Here is a 17,928-nt window from a genome sequence, read left to right as displayed (position 1 = left end):
TTGCTTGGTTCCTGCTCCTGCCCACCTAGGAATTTGAAAGCACGTCAAAATGCAAGTAGATAAATAGGTACCACTCCGGCGGGAAGGTAAATGGCGTTTCCATGCACTGCTCTGGTTCGTCAGAAGTGGCTTAGTCACGCTGGCCACATGACCCGGAAGCTGTACACCGGCTCCCTTAGCCAATAAAGCGAGATGACTGCCACAACTCCAGAGTCGGCCATGACTGGACCTAATGGTCAGGGGTCCCTTTACCTTTACTACCCTCCCTGAATGGAAATGAATGAGGATAAAGTAATCTCTCGCTCCATTTCACTGCATAGGGAGGGAAGCATGTGGCTTTTTGGAAGAGAGGAGCTCTTATGGATGCTTCTCTAGAGATCAGCAGTTATTTATTTATTTCGTTCCTGCCACCTGGGTTCCACTTGCTGTTTTGCTTCAGCACTCCCCCATGCTCCAGATAAAGAATGGGCAAGGGGATCCTCTTCCACTGCCATACAAAGTAGCTTATTTCTTAATAAATATATGCTGCAGAAAGTCTTGCAACCAATTTCCAGGTTTGTGTTTCTTTCCTCTGTAGTAGGTTTGTGAGATAAAGAATGCCAGCCAGCTGGTCTCTCAGCCAGCAGCAGAAGCTGACTGGCTCTGGACTCTCTGCACTGAGGGATGAGTCGCACTTAGAGATAGGCTAGCTGGGAGCGCTCAGGTGGAAGGAAGCGCTGAAGCTCAGTGGTAGAGAATATGTTTTCTTTTTATGCAGAAGGTCCCAGGTTCCACTGCCAGGCATCTCTAGATAGGACTGGGAATGCCCCCTTTCTGAACCCTGGAGAACTTCCTGTCAGTGCAGGCAATGCTGAGCTAGATAGATGAATGATCTGATTCGGTAGAATACATCTTCCAATGTTCCTATGATCTCATGAGGTGAGTGCATTCACAGTATTCAGAGACTCCACAGTAGGGATGGGCAAATAGGTCAGTTTCTGTTTCTCATTTTCCAGCCTTAAATTTGCTTCCCCACACTTCCACATCTGTTTGTGAATTTTTGAAAACTAGTTCTCATAAATAAAGTATCATCGTATTGTGAATTTCTCCTAATATACTTTTTTTTGGGGGGGGGTATGCAATATTGCCTAATACAGTGGTACCTCGGGTTACATACACTTCAGGTTACATACGCTTCAGGTTACAGGCTCCGCTAACCCAGAAATATTACCTCAGGTTAAGAACTTTGCTTCAGGATGAGAACAGAAATTGTGCTTTGGCGGCGCGGCAGCAGCGGGAGGCCCCATTAGCTAAAGTGGTGCTTCAGGTTAAGAACAGTTTCAGGTTAAGAACGGACCTCCAGAATGAATTAAGTACTTAACCCGAGGTACCACTGTATCCAGAGTTAGATCCTGCATTTAAATTAACAAATAGAAGTGATAATAGGCATAGGCGTAAGTACTGATTTAAGACTTTCTTGCCACGGGATATTGTTTAATCTTGGACCTTGGTAGGTATCCTTTTAGAAATGAGGCACTGGTTGTTGTTGTTTGGAACGTGGAATTGTCGTAGTTATTGGCGTGCATTTATTTTCACTTAGGAAGGCATGCCATGAGTTGCTATACAAGAAAAGCGAAATCCGAAGTAACCTCAATTGTTCTGGGACAACAACGACAACAAAAGATTGTGCCACAAATTGTATAATAAAAAAAAGTTAATGTTTTAAACAGAAAATCTCATTAAAAATAAATAAATTATTCCTGGGTCATCCAAAGTTCATAGCAGCCTTGCTGATTGTGAATATTCAGTGAAACATTGAACTGACGTCAAGGGAGGCTAAGGCTAGATGCCACCTGTGATAGCTCTGCTTCTAATTAGTGCAGCTTTTGCCAACCTGGTGCCCTCTAGGTGTTTGGGGCTCAAGCTCCCATCGACATTAATGCATGCACAAGGTTTTTATTAAAGGTTTAGAACTCTGACTGCTTCTCAGATTGCAGTTTTGCTGTGTAACTTGAGCTGACGTACGTAGGAAATGGAAAAATGTTCCGTTGTAAACAGAGGCTAGACAAACAACAAAAACTCCTGCTGACATGATTTCATTCCATTTGCTCCCGCTATTATCTTATCAGTTTTAAAATGAAACATAAGCTAAATAAATGAAATGCCACTGTTTTTATAAACAGATCTCTTCCATGTAAACTCATGCCTCAGGTGCTTTATAGAAACATAGCAAGGCATGCATCTATCCTAATATGCACGGTGACATACAAGTTTTGAAAATGGGAACCTGAGGCATAGGATTCTTGAATAAGGATAAACGTGAGCATTGTGTGATGAGACTGTTATAGGTGAATGTTAAGGGGAATGTAAGTTGAATGGTAAATGTGCATAGCAACCAGCCATTGTGTACATTCACCAGGCCTCAGTAGGCACTTTAAAAATCCATACATGCCCAGGTTGTGGCAAACATTTCAAGGATAGGAAACGTTTTGTTAGTTCAGCAGCAATTTTAGTGCAAAGTTCTCCCAATGTACATGCAGTTTTGCCATATATTCACATTTTTGCAAGGCAATGTTTCCTAATACAATCCATTTTCTAAACTATTTTCACAAATATATGTATTTATATACATTTCCTCTAGTATGTGCATTTTTACCCAGATTATTGGGCTGAACAACAGCCATCCTATGATGTTGTGCACTTTCCCCAAATTTTGCAAAATTCAGAGAAGCGCAAATTTCAAAGGCTGGCTGGGTTTCTGTTTGTGCATTGTTTCATCTTTCCATGTGACCTCATCAAAGGTGTCCCTTATCCCTGGCTGCAGGTGGTTGGTTGCCCACTGGCTCTCTTGCTGCAAGGCAGCAGGCTCCTTTAGTGGGCTGCCAGGTACAGAGGTCACTAAAGGTGAGGCAGCTGGTGACTCATTTCCCCACCCCGTTCTCAGTTTCACAGCAGTGACCACTGGCTTATACAGCTTGCTTGTTAACTGACCCATGGGAAACTGAGACCCAGTGAAACTGAAAGTAAATGCTGCCAAAGCCCTAGGGTTGCAAGCGTGCAAGCCTGATTCTTCACTTGTGACTACACAATTGAGGCCTTTCTCTAGCATGGGAAGTTTTTACTGACTCCCACGTTATTCATCCATGTGTTAATCACATATTTAAAATGTGTTGTTGATGAGACTCTAGTTGAAGTTCAACGCTTCATCGATTGAGGCATTGCTGTAAACAAAATTCAAGCAATGTTCACGTAGGTTTCCAAACAATACTTGAATTGTCTCGTCGTTGTGCAGAATGGCCTTGTCTGAAAATTTTTGTACGAGTTCATTTGCTTAATGCCTTTCGATGACTGTTGGTTACTAGCTATCCAGCACATTCAATCTGGGTAAGGTCTCAGGGAAAGTGCCTGAGAATTGGAATGTACTGTAGTCAGTGGAAGAGAAGAATCCTAAGGTGTGGGGTTGGCAGCCAGCTGGCAAAATGCAACTCCGCGAAACAAATGTTGCTTTAAAGGAGAAACACACTGTTTGCCTAAGGGTCTTCTCCTCTGTGCTCAACTTGAATATTTTATAAACATGTTTTACACAAAGCACTATAAGATTCTCATCCTCTCTTCTCAACCAAATGCCTACCGGCTGCTGAACCATCAAGAGTTGCTAAGTTCAAGTTTTGGTGTCTCATCCCAGGAAATGTGACGGAACAAGAGAGATCTTTCAAATAGTTTAGCCCTGAGCTTGTCCACAGTCGCCAAGCAGCGAAAGCTTTTAGCACTGCTATGCTGATGCTTGCGCTCTGCCTAGGAAACAAGCATCCATGTATCAGTAGGTACATCAAGGAGGTATTAGGGCTAGGTGTGTCAAAGGAGGGCTTGGATACTGGCTGAGGGGGGGATACGTTTTGTGAAATATCGTATTTTTCGCTCTATAAGACGCCCCAGACCACAAGACACACCTAGTTTTTAGAGGAGGAAAACAAGAAAAAAAATATTCTGAATCTCAGAAGCCAGAACAGCAAGAGGAATCGCTGCAGCAATTCTTCTTGCTGTTCTGGCTTCTGGGATAGCTGCGCAACCTGCATTCGCTCCATAAGACGCACACACATTTCCCCTTACTTTTTAGGAGGGAAAAAATGAGTCTTATAGAGCAAAAAATACGGTACTTTTTTCCGGAGGGTCCCGTGTGTGTGTGCGCGCAGGATAATGTAACATAATAATTCATATAAACAATAAAAAAATTCCACCAATCCTAACTTAAACATATTTATTTACATATGTGTATATTTATATTCATATGTACAAATGAATATCCAAACGAGACTGATAATCATATGATAAAAATTCAAACATAGAAAAGGCAGTGAGATCTTCAAACTACTGAGTAATGGAGTTAGAGTGCTTCTCCTTCCAGTCTTGAAGCAGAAGCCTCTTTGCCACCATAATGTCTCATAGGATCCGCTTTCATTGTGCCCACAAAAAAGGAATGTAATTTAGAAGTATCTGAACACCTGAAAATATAATATTTTTTTTCAAAAAGGAAATTAATAGAAGCAATAATTTCTGATCCAAAAGAAGACACTGCATCATATGCCTCAAAGTGTATCAGCATTACATTGCCAACATCTTTCTAAACTAGCCAATTAATTCCTATAAAGTTGCTGTGGAGTGCAATACACCTGCAACATCATTTTGGGCCTATGGACAAATAACGTTATTAGTTTTGGTGGGTGGGTGGGGAGTAGGATGTATACCAAGAACCTTCTAACTCCTGGATACAGCAAGTGTTAAAATATAAGCTAGGCTACCTTTCAGTTGAGGCGATAGCCTGGGCAACGAGCCATTAACAGAAACAAAGGAAGTGAATCTGTGTGATGTGGCAAATGGGTGGGCCTCCGTCCCTCAACTCATGAGTAGTTAGAAGGAGAGTTTTGCAGTGATGTGAGCTAGAAGCAAAGCGGCAAACTGGGGATAGAGAGAGCAGTGTTTGATTTCTGTTCGAATCCAAGCCTGTGGCTATGGGAGAAGCAAGACCCTTTTGGGGTGTTGATGCTGTGAGCCCCTCCATCATAGGCTCAGGTGGTTTATATATATAAACCATATATTATAAAGACACCACAGCCTTCACTGTGCCTCGTTTAGTAGTAGTAGTAATAATAATGATAACAATAATAATAATAATAATAATAATAATAATAATAATAATGTATTATTTGTAATCCACTCATCAGACTGGGTTCCCAGCCACTCTGGGTGGCTTCCAGCATATATAAAAACATTGTAAAACATTACACCTTAAAAAGCTTCCATATATTAGGCTACTATCAGATGTCTCCTAAAATATATATATAATTACTCATCACCTTGACATCTGATAGGAGGGCGTTCCACAGGGTGGGTGCCACTACCGAGAAGACCTCTGCCTGGTTCCCTGTAGCTTTACTTCTCAAAGTGTGGGGACCACCAGAAGGCCCTTGGTGCTGGATCTCAGTGTCCGGGCTGAATGATGGGGAGGTGCTCCTTTAGGTACCGTATTTTTCGCCCCATAGGACGCACTTTTCCCCCTCCAAAAATGAAGGGGAAATGTGTGTGCATCCTATGGGGCAAATGCAGGTTTTCGCTGAAGCCTGGAGAGCGAGAGAGGTTGGTTGCCTGCATGCCTGAGCTCAGCGCACCCAGACTTCGCGCAGCTCATCGCAAGGCGCGGGAGCCCAGCACTGGGCTCCCGCGGCTTGCAGAGAGTTGCCTGTTCTGGGGGCTGGGGTCGGGTGAAGCTCGGGCTTCCCCCACCCCAGCCCCGCGGCTGGGGAAAAAAATACCCCCCTTTATTTCCCCCCCAAAAAACTAGGTGCGCCTTATGGGACGGTGTGTCCTATAGGGCGAAAAATACGGTATATAGGGCCCAGGCTGTTTAGGGCTTCCCCCCCCCTTTCCTTTTTTTATAATAGTTAGCTTTTATTTCATTTTAATACAACACATACATAAAGAAAATATGAGGCTTTTGGGGGCTTTAAAGGTTAGCACCAACACTTTGAATTGTGCTCAGAAATGTACTGGGAGCCAATGGAGGTCTTCCAGGACCAGTGTTATATGGTCTCAGTGGCTGCTCCCAGTCACCAGTCTAGCTGCTGCATTCTGGATTAGTTGTAGTTACCAGATCACCTTGAAAGGAAGGCCCATGTAGAGCGCATTGCAGTAGTCCAAGTGGGAGAGAACCAGCACATGTACCACTCTGGCAACACAGTGCGCAGGCAGGTAGGGTCTCAGCCTGTGTACCAGATGGAGCTGGTAGACAGACACAGAATTAACCTGTGACTCCATGGACAGCTGTGAGTTCAAAATGACTCCCAGGCTGCGCTCCTGGTCTTTCAGGGGCACAGTTTCCCCATTCAGGAAACATGAACTTTGGAAACATGAACTGTGCGAATGACCAAGAGCCCCTGGAATCATGCACTGCTCAGAGACTGGGGTGGTGTGCAATAATAACAAATCATCTGCATAAATAGCTATTTTAAATTCCACTTCATGTAAAAAACAACCACCATGAATTTTCCTATTCTGCTCCAAATGCAAATAAAATATCAACGGAGAAAGGACAGCACTGCCTCATACTTCTCCAAACCAAGCACACTTGAAAGAATTCCATTTGTTCACACCTGTGATTGCTGAGAAAGCTGTAAGATTCTATTCCAATTCTTAAATTCCCAATGGTGAGAAATTCCCTGGTGAGAGCATGGCAAGGTTGTGGGATTGTTATGCAATAAAATAAGAGCCCTCAGGTGATACTAAGCCAGTTAATTCAGTTTATTTGATCTACCTTCTTTTAGCTATACAGCTGCAACATTACTCATGACATCACCAGCTACAATCAAAGCACCAGAACACATTCCACTTTCATTGCCAGCATTAGCTAAAGGAGAATGAAGTTCTAAGCTGCCTAGCACAGGCTCTCATGGTCCTCTCCTTTCAAAGTAAACATTGACTGGTATATCTTTGCTTGATTTAAAAAAAGGCCTATTGCCAGCTCTATGTTGTTGGCATCCATCTGTCTCGAGGGACAATGGAGTGCGTCTCTGGGGGTAAAATCAAACTGCTGCATTAGCCTGGTGGTCCTAAGCTGCCCAGATGACAAGGTCCCCTCTTGGCCACACTGATATGGTTTCAAAGGACAACAGAGCAATACATTAGGCACCAGCTTAGGAGCAGGGATTGCTGGAAAGAGGCGTACAAGGCGCCCTCCAACCATCTCAGGGACTCCAGATTTGTATATGGTTTACTTCTTAGTCTTTTCTTCTCCCGAAGTTATCCCACAAGGTAGCAGAGGTGTAGGATCAGAGTTTTCCTTCTCCTAGATGGGCTACCTTCCCAGGTTGAAGAGCCCCATCTGCCCCCTCTACAGCATGTGCAGAAACTGCTTTCTTGACCATTGGATCCACTATTGGTCTTAACCACTCAATCCGCCGGAGCCTGTCTTCACATGCAAGGGAAGTCTCTAACTCACTGAGGATTTGAGACCCATCGACTATCTCACCTGGTTTAGTTGGCCCGTTGAAGCTGTTTCCTGGGGTGTGGCCTCTGTCACATACTGACAGCTCCTAGGAGCCACAGGTAAGAGCTGAATGCAGGATGGAGACCAAAGGTGGACAAACTACCCCAGAAGGAGTACAACATGTCCCCCACCAGAGGCACTACCCCTTCCCTAACACCCCATATACCCATGGTATTTTTAAATATATATACAGTGATACCTCGGGTGGTGCTGTGGTCTAAACCACTGAGCCTAGGGCTTGCTGATCAGAAGGTCGACGGTTCAAATCCCCGCAACGTGGTGAGCTCCTGTTGTTTGGTCCCAGCTCCTGCCCACCTAGCTGTTTGAAAGCTCATCAAAGTGCAAGTAGATGAATAGGTACCGCTCCGGCGGGAAGGTAAATGGCGTTTCCATGTGCTGCTCTGATTCGCCAGAAGTGGCTTAGTCATGCTGGCCACATAACCCAGAAGCTGTCTGCAGACAAATGCCGGCTCCCTCAGCCAGTAAAGCGAGATGACCTCTGCAACCCCAGAGTTGTCCACAACTGGACCTAATGGTCAGGGGTACCTTCACCTCGGTTTACGAATTGAATCCGTTCCAGAAGTCCATTCTTAAACCGAAACTGTTCTTAAACTGAGGCTCACTTTCCCTAATGAGGCTTCCCACCGCCGGTGCCCTTCCACCGTTCGGATTCTATTCTTAGACCGAGGTAAAGTTCTCAATCTGGGACACTATTTCTGGTTTTGTGAAGTTCGTAAACCGAATCATTCTTAAACAGGACTGTTCTTAAACCGAGGTACCACTGTACTGGGTTAAACCGAGGTACCATTGTACTGGGGGTTATCACATAGGTGAGTTGCTAGAGTGCCAGTGTGGTGTAGTGGTTAAAAGTGGTGGACTCGTAATCTGGTGAACCGGGTTCGTGTCTCCGCTCTTCCACATGCAGCTGCTGGGTGACCTTGGGCCAGTCACACTTCTCTGAAGTCTCTCAGCCTCACTCACCTCACAGAGTGTTTGTTGTCGGGGAGGAAGGGAAAGGAGAATGTTAGCCGCTTTGAGACTCCTTAGGGTAGTGATAAAGTGGGATATCAAATCCAAACTCTTCTTCTTGCAACTTCTGGTTGCCCAAGTCATCTGGACTGCAGGATAAGTATTACTCCAGAAACTTAGGACTAACATCACACCTGTTCATTTAGTAAGCCTCAGTAAGCAAGAGCTAGAACTGGCACATGGCTCCATCTCTTCTCCAGAGAGATGCAGGAAGGACACAGTTTAATCCTCCTGCTCTGTAGTATTGAGACAACTTGTCTGCCAAACAAGTGTTCTTTCACTGCTGCTGTCCCCATTCGCTATCCTTTAGCAAGGACGTTTGGATGGGGCTTTGCCAATTCAAGTGTTCTCAGGATTGCATTCCTCCCTTACAGATTGGTCCATTAAATATAGCACATGCTCTTGGCATCAAATGTGGGGCAAGGGGAACGACCTGTAAACACTCATTGCACATGTTTCTTTAGCAAGTTATTAAGTTATGAGGGGGGACTGGGGCAAATGGACAGAGCAGAGCTTGATGAAGAGAAGACGGGAGAACCATATTTGTAAAGTGCCTCATTTTATTTCCTGTATTTTCCCTGATCTTCAATACCCAGTGATTTTTGCCTGCCATAGAAGTGATCCCAAATCCAGCTAATCAGAACAGAACAGAAGCTGGTACAACTTGAAAATGCAAGGAAGGAAGATGGCTTGTCTTGTTGATTTTGCTAATTTGCTCTGTGGCTTTGAATTGTTTTACGCACTGTTTAATGTTTGCCTGTTTTCAGCTTGCGGAACTTTTATTGTATTTGCATTGGGTTTTTTTGTATGCCACCTTAAGAGCCCTCTGGGAAAGTGGCTCATACATTTCAAGCCAGACAGGTCAATCCTGGGCATATATGACTGAAACTGCTTTTATTTATTCAAGAGTAGAGCAAACCACCTGATCATTTTGTTGATCACGCAATATATCTGCTGATTTTACATGTCATGCAGTGCAACCCTGTCTATGTTTACTCAGAAGTATGACTTGCTGTTTTAGTGGTTCTTACTCCCTAGAAAATGTACTTAGGATTGCAGCCATTGAAACTGTGTATACATCATACATTAAAAGCACATAGCTTTCCCCTCCCCCCAAAATTCCCTTTTTTTAAAAAAAACAACTACAATTCCTATGATTATTCCCCCCCCCCGGAAGTCCTGAACTTTAAATGTGTGGTGTATATGCTGGGGGAGCCAATGCAGTGCCGTATAGATATTTTGTAGGGCTGCCATACATCTGGATTTTCCCGGACATTACTGGAATTTCAAAGTCACAATTGACATCCGGGGGGGGATTTCTGAAAGGTGGCGTTTTGTCCTGGATCTTAGGCAAGTCAATCAAAAAATCATGTTTATTTTGCGATTTTGTAAAAAAAATAATCTCAGCAACTTAGGGGTTTTCCTTAAAAAAAGGTCCACAGCTCTTTCGGGGTGTCCTGGTTTTTTACTTTTTGAAATATGGCAACCCTCTCTTTTTGACTACAATTTCCATCATCCTGACCACTGACCATGTTTGCTAGGGCTAATAGGAGTTGTAGTCCAGAATATATGGAGAGCACCACATTGGCTTGCCTTGCATGTGCTACATCTGCATATTCTCGTGTAGGAAAAAGCATATAAACAATCAGCTATGATGACTGCACTTGCATCTGTTTTGCTGCAGCTCTCCAGCAGAAAGGGCTTTACCCAGGTTTTGCACAACTGAATTTGAAGGAAGGGCTGAGAACTGGAATGTGTGCAAGCCTATGATGGAGCTGCCCCAGCACACAGAAGTCAGTAGTACTTTACTTTGCCTAACCCTAGGAAGGATTAGAAGGCAAACCTGCTAGGCTCCAACAAATTGGCAATCCATATTTAAGGCGGAGGCACCCAATTTTGTCCTCACTTAGGGTGCCATCTTACCAAAGTCTGCCCTTGCATGTAGCTGATCAAATGTGAGTAAAGAAGAGTTCAACAACAGTGTCAGGGTGTTGTGACATCATCAGAGCCTGAAGCTGTAAAAGCCTGTTGAGTAGCTAAACATCCTGTTTATGCTTCTTATTTCTTGTACTTCTAGTATTGTATGGCAAGCTGCCATTCTGGCAAATGGGGCAATTATGGAGAAGAGAGCCAGCATTGAGACGGAGAGAGGAAATACATATACCTCCTATAGGCGTCTTTTGCCTCCTATTAGGGTGCCCTCTAAATATCCAGTCTATGACCTTCTTAAAATGTGTACCTATCCAAATCACGAGTGTTTAACATAGTAGAAAAAGGAAGTGACAAATGATGAACAGCTGGTGCAGTTAGTTCATTAAGAATACAATCCTATGCATCTCTACTCAGAAGTAAATCCGATTAGGAGTGTAACTCCAGTTAAGGGTATGCAAACTCCCATCCATTCAGTTCATGGAATGCCGTGAGGCTGGGGCTTCATCCCCCCCGTTGCCAGAGCCAATAGGATAACCCTTTTCTGAAACATACAGGTGACTCCCCACTTACTGGGCTATGTTCCAGTGCCCTGCATGCATAAATGAAAATCGCGTGAGGATTTTCATTTAAATGCCCTCTCTGCCACTCCCTCTCCAACCCAGATCAAAACTACTGTACAAAGAATATCCACAACTGGAATTGAAGCAATGGGGCGAGCTGGAGGACATGTGGAAAAGCAGCTGCTTCTGCTACGCTATTACGCACATTAGCTGTTAGGTGGGGAGGCTGAGCAGCCTAAACAAAGCCCCGCTGTGCCTCCAGTCTCTTCTCTGCCCTCACTGAAGTCCTTGTCAGGCTCTGAGGGTCTCCAGCTATCTCCCTTCATTTCCTGGTATGAATCAAATTATTAAATTATTTTCCAGTGCCGCACATATACAAGTTGATTGTGCACAAGTAGAGTGTCATGGGCTTTGAAGGCGCTCGAACACAGAACAAAAGGGAGAAACAAGCTAAGAGGAAGGCACACTTGGCAAACCCTCATTGTGATCAGCTCCTCCCCACTGTGGAAGGATGTGTGGATCCAGAATTGGCCTCCACAGTCACTTACGGACTCACTGTTAAGACCATGGAAGACAATCTTACTTGGCTACAAGTGATTGCCAAAGAAGAAGAAAAACTTGTACTCAAAACACTTTTCAGTGATTAAAGTCGTCGTACAATCAGATTCTTACAAAATAGATGAGGGCACCTTTAAATCAGGAAGAGATAGTAAGCTGTTATCCTTATTTATATTCATGTATGCATTAACAGTAGGGACGCAGGTGGCGCTGTGGGTTAAAGCCTCAGCGCCTAGGACTTGCCGATCGAAAGGTCGGCGGTTCGAATCCCTGCGGCGGGGTGCGCTCCCGCTACTCGGTCCCAGCGCCTGCCAACCTAGCAGTTCAAAAGCACCTCCGGGTGCAAGTAGATAAATAGGGACCGCTTACCAGCGGGAAGGTAAACGGCGTTTCCGTGTGCGGCTCTGGCTCGCCAGAGCAGCGATGTCACGCTGGCCACGTGACCCGGAAGTGTCTTCGGACAGCGCTGGCCCCTGGCCTCTTAAGTGAGATGGGCGCACAACCCCAGAGTCTGTCAAGACTGGCCCGTACGGGCAGGGGTACCTTTACCTTTACCTTTATGCATTAACAGTGCTTCTGTTGAATATCTATTGTACAGTGGTACCTCGGGTTACAGTCGCTTCAGGTTACAGATGCCTCAGGTTACAGACTCCACTAACCCAGAAATAGTACCTCGGGTTAAGAACTTTGCTTCAGAATAAGAACAGAAATTCGCGCGGCGGCAGCGGGAGAACCCCATTAGCTAAAGTGGTACCTCAGGTTAAGAAGTTTCAGGTTAAGAACAGACCTCCAGAATGAATTAAGTTCTTAACCTGAGGTACCACTGTAGTATTAATTGCCAGTGTGATGTAGTTGCCACAGTAGGACAAGGGAGACCAAGTATGAAATGACCACACAGCCATGAAGCTTTCATTGGGTAACCAGGTGGGTCAGGATTACTCTCTGCCTAACCTACCTCACAGAGTTGCTCTGAGGGTACGACAGGAAAGGGAACCACTTATATCCCCTTGGTTTGTGCAGACTTAGGAGGAAGTCCCATTGAATATAGCAGTTGTGATACAGCCCAACAGATTACTGTGCTCAAACACCATTAACTGAGCTTTTGAAAAAAAGGAACCTTTTGAGAGCTAATGAGCATCAACAAACATCCATTCTTTCTCTTTAGAAACAGCATTTACAAACATTAGGTTGTGCCCAGAATGTTTGCTTTCTTTCTGGCATGTGCCTCCTTCTTTCTGAACTCTTTGTGATCAGTATTTCAGAAACTACTTTCCTGTTTGGTTTGGCAAGGAGATGTAGGCTTTGAAAAGGCATGTCGTAACTATTCAGGTGAAGGGAGGCCCTAATGTCACCCCGAGGTTAGGGAAAGGGACTCTCTTTGCAGGGATGGACTTTGGTAATATGGCGCCCTGAGCGAGCAAAACATTTGGTGGCCTCCCTTTCAATATTTCTTATTTTCACAATAATTCCTTTATTATTTATAATTCTTTGCCCCCCACCTCAGCTCAGCACCCTGAGCGGATGAACTACCTGCACCACCCTAAATATAGTGCTGCTCTTTGTTAGATATTGAGATAAAAAGCATGCTTTTTGGTAATTCTATAGGGGAAATGGCAAAAGGGAGAGAAAAATACAATCACTTGTGTGGGGCTGAACTACATGTGATGCATGCACCTGCAAGCGACCCAAATCAGCATGCATAAATAATAAAATTCACATTGCAACCAAAAAAGATAGCCCCACCCAGTGCTTGTTTTCCGGGGGTACGCAGGGGTATGCATACCCCTGAACATTTTGTGAATCTTTGTACTTTTGTCCATTTACTGTATTTATTTTTCCTGATTTGAACTATATAAAATGGTGGTTTTCTTCTGTCAAAATGAGAGTACCCCTAAACATATTTTTTTAAGGAAAAAAGCACTGGCCCCACCAATTCAAATACGGTAGGATAGAAGGCTATTAATCAGATCAAGGAAGTAGTTATTTACTGCGACAGCATTAAGTGAAATCCAATGCCATTCTTTTTAAAAATAAAATCAAAACTAAAGGATGTTTAAGTGCACACTTTAAAATGTAATGTATGAATTGATTTTGAGAGGAACTTGATAGCAAGCAGGTTGTTTGGCATAGCTGGATGGTTGCAACAGGCTGGAAAACAGGTTGACAGATCTTCCGAATGCAGGGAGAAGCAGTGGAGAGTATGCATAATGCAGATCAGAAGGTATTTCTACAGAGGCAGTGGTGGGACACAAGCAGGAAGTGTTTTAACTCCTGCAGGAGCGGCAAATAGGATGGAGTCTGCAAGTAGCCCACTGGCCTTGCGTTATGCAGGCCTATTTCAAAATGAATTCTCACTCTCTCTCTCCCTACCCCCCTCTTGTGAGCAGTGTTCTCAAGCCAGGCATTTAAATCGGTATTTCCCTGGTGAAGAGGCCTTTCAGCTCACAATTCATTCAGTTTCACTGAATGCAATTTCAACAGGGAACCATGTCCTGCAACTGGCTGCACCTGTCTCAATAGCATTATGTTATATATATTTGGGGTTTGTGGATTTAGGGTTTGAAACAAATGTATATCAGACAATGAGAGCTTAATGCAGCTTTCTCCAGCCTGCTGCTTGGGCAATAACTTCCCTCATCCATGACCAATGCCCATGCTGACTACAGCTGATGGGAGTTATAATCCATGAACATTTGGTGGGAACTAGGACGCGGGTGGCGCTGTGGTCTAAACCACAGAGCCTAGGGCTTGCCGATCAGAAGGTCCGTGGTTCGAATCCCTGTGATGGAGTGAGCTCCCGTTGATCGGTCCCAGCTCCTGCCACCTAGCAGTTCGAAAGCACGTCAAAGTGCAAGTAGATAAATAGGCACCACTCTGGCGGGAAGGTAAACAGTGTTCCGTGCGCTGCTCTGGTTTGCCAGAAGCAGCTTAGCCACATGACCTGGAAGCTGTACGCCAACTTCCTCGGCCAATAAAGCGAGATGAGCCCCAGAGTCGTCTGCAACTGGACCTGACGGTCAGGGATCCCTTTACCCTTAGGCTTGGGAAAGGTGGCATCAGAAATCTATTATGGCCAGATTTTGAAAGCCACAGCTATATTAGTCAAAACTCATAGAGAACGTCTCTCGCGCTGCACCCTTCGAATGTGTTCATACCTTTTCCCAGATGAGTATAACCTGTCTGAGGCTCCTGCTGCAGAACACTTAGGATCACTTATCCCATTTTGGTTAGATGTATAGCCTTCTCCTATGCATCCACCTCAGGGAAAACTCATTTTATAGGTGAAGGTACTCTGTACAGTGCTTGATTTGCCGGCCCAATCTTAAGTCACTCCCATTGATAGAGCCGTTCTTCAAGGTTTTCTTTTTCCAATAATAAAAAATGAGCCTATCCATTTTGGTTTTTTTTTTTATAAACACCCTGAACAAATCTCTAATTGGATAAACCCACAAGGGATGCAGAATGGAAAGTCGTAGTCTCCCTGAAGCATGAGGGAGCACCAAAGAAGTCAGCGTTGGATCTGGAGGCAAGCACATTTATCACTTGTGGAATAAAGGACCAGAGAGACAAGCTTACCAGTGGCAGAAATACACACCAACCCAGTGGAAACTAGCCCATAAGGGCAGGGTGGGGGTTCTGCTCCCACCAACCTCAGGCTGCCCTCAGCCTCCACCTGCCTGCTTTCTTCTTACTCCCAGTCTGGAGGGTGATGTTGATTGTCTGCTTCCTCTGTCTATGTTAGGGCTGCCATATGTCTGAGTTTTCTTGGACACGCCTGAGAATCAGATTGTCAACATTGCAACTAGGGCGATTTTTAAAAAAAGAAAATTGCTGTTAAAAAGAAAAAAACAAACCCAAAAACTTCACCCCCCACAAAAAAGGTCAACAACTTTCTCCGGATTTTCACTTTCGGGAGTATGACATCCCTATGTTGCCCTTGTACAATCCAGCAGGGAAGAGGATGGGGACAAAACTATAAACAGGTGGCCTTGCCTCTCATTGGCCCTAACCCCACCTACTGTTGGTCTCCATGCCTCTCGCCCTCCCATTCCCAATAGGCACCAGCCACCACTGCACTAACCTGTTTGTAGGGATGTTTGTAGGCCGCACCCCAAATTTTCCTATAACTTGAGCTGTTATTCTCAAATAATTTACCTCAAAGCAACTTGATTCCCCTCAGTAGATTATTTCATGTTTGGGGGGGAGGGGCTTTGAGCAGCAATACTTTTGATTCCTTACCGATTTCCAATGTCACTTTTATGATGTTCTTGTTAATACGTCATCATATTTTTATGCAATTGTTAATTCATGGTGAGAAGCACTTTAGTTTTTTGTCAGTGAGTACTGGGGAGGACTTTGCAAGTTGCAGTAGGAGTCCGTGCTGTGACTGAGGGACTTAACAAGGAAGAGAGTCTGGTAAAGATAATGGTGTAGGATGCATCATTAGGCCCTGGCTGCAGATCCACCTTTAGTGGATCGAACAGATGGGGATGGAACTAGCTGGCAACAAAAAGACTGCTGCTGTTAATGGAACACAGTGGCTAAGGGCCAAAATATGTTAGCTAAACATCTGTGTTTTGAAGTGCAGCAATTTAAATTGTGTTACCCAAACTGTTAGCCCTGGCTGCTCAGTCTGGATTGGGAACCTGGGGTGGGGGACTGGGGGAGCTGTATCCCTTTAACCCCTGCTGTGGTCCTGATCCAGATCAGTACCTCCTCCACCATGCCTTCAATTTGCACTGAGGGGTAATAGAAGTCCCATTCATTTCAACTGAATCTGGGGCTAGAGGGCAGCTAATAATAGTAGTAGTAGTAGTAGTAGTAGTTTATTATTTATACCCTGCCCATCTGGCTGGGCTTCCCCAGCCACTCTGGGCGGCTTCTAAAAAAAATATTAAAATACTGTAATACATTCTATCTTTGTTCTCCTGCAATTCCCAGCCACATTGACACACACCAGATAGAATATGGTTCTAACAGAAAGGAGGCAGGATTGAGCAGGTCTGGCAACGATGCAAGGGCTACAGTCCTAAGTGCTGCTACTAAAGGCTCATCCATGATGCTGTTTAATGTGAATTGTAAGCTTCCTGTGCCTCCATTAATTCTCCGTTGTCCATATGATGGTCACCTCTAAATCACTGCCTTCCCATACTTCCTTCTCCCTCAATCCAGATTTTCTCATACCAGGGATACTCCAAAAAAAGGAAGAATATGAGAAAATGTAGATAGAGGGAGGGGGAAGTATGATTTAGAGGATAATGTCAAACGAACAACGGGGAATTAGAGGGGGAACAGGAAGCTTACTATTAAACAGTGGTGTGGATGAGCCCCCAAGTCCCAATGAGATTCTCCATGATTTACATACATGTTGAAGACTGGGCTGTAGATCTCAAAATGTGTGCCCTCAATATTCAATGGCTTCACCATTTCAAGCCTTTCCATGGGGGGCAGGAAGGGGGCAGCTGCTCCCCTAAATCAGGAAAAATCAGTACAAATCAATACAAATATGAGGTTCTGCTTTCCCTAACAAAAGCCTGTCCCTCCAAGAGAAAGGTCCTGGCTATGCCCACACAGCCTTTCCATTCTGTTCCTTTTTTGAAGAAGCTTATGCATTCATCAGTATAGCATTGCACATCTTCCTGAATGGGAGGGGCAGGGGTGGAGAGAAACACAGTCTACTCGTTTTCACATCTACCTTTTGAAAGACAAATGAAATGGAGAAGTTTGCAAAGGGAGGCATTCCCACCAGCAGCTCTGTTTCATTCCACAGCACCGTGACTGAGGGCTTGGTGTGGATATTGCAAAGGAATGCATGGAGTTGAGTGGATAAGCTTTAATCCATTTATGGTTTTGGTACATTAGAATGGTGGGCATTAGCACCTAGAAAGGGCAGAATACTTCTCTCAGATTTCCGTGTAAATAGACTCTGGGGAAGGTGAATGACAGAGTGGACTATCCTGTTTTTTGGGTTTTTTTGTAAGGATGAACGGATTAGTTTTAACCCAGAGAAAGGCAATCCTTCCTTGCAGTACTATAAGCCTTTAAGAACAAAATGACTATTTGAAAAAAAAAAATCTAAGAACAAACAAGTATTACCACACAGGTATTTACATGTTGTTCTGGCATCAGTGTACAGACCACATGAAATCCAGTTCTTTGAGTATCCACCCACTGGAGATATATTACCAAGGTCATAAATTTCCCATCTAGCTTTCTATCTTCCCTTGTGTCAGAGTACCCTGATTAAAATATACAATCAAATTGGATTAAATAATGCATATGTATAGTAGCAATTATATATAGGCATGCATCTAATACTTAAAACTATAC

The 17,928-nt window shown here is 44.2% G+C and overlaps 1 long non-coding RNA gene across 1 annotated transcript in view; it reads left to right on the top strand.

Annotated features, from left to right (window-relative positions):
* LOC309378361 overlaps positions 1–1,706 on the top strand; it is a 28,635-nt gene extending 26,929 nt beyond the window's left edge. Inside the window, exon 3 of the long non-coding RNA XR_014172034.1 lies at positions 1,584–1,706. This is a non-coding gene — a long non-coding RNA (uncharacterized lncRNA). The remainder of the gene's footprint in view (positions 1–1,583) is intronic.
* The last annotated feature ends 16,222 nt before the right edge of the window (positions 1,707–17,928 follow it).

The sequence above is a fragment of the Podarcis melisellensis genome (genome assembly GCF_964234715.1).
Source record: "Podarcis melisellensis genome assembly, chromosome: 9".
Classification (NCBI taxonomy): domain Eukaryota; kingdom Metazoa; phylum Chordata; class Lepidosauria; order Squamata; family Lacertidae; genus Podarcis; species Podarcis melisellensis.
Note: the sequence above shows the minus strand (reverse complement) of the source record. Positions and strands in the feature narration are given on the sequence as shown.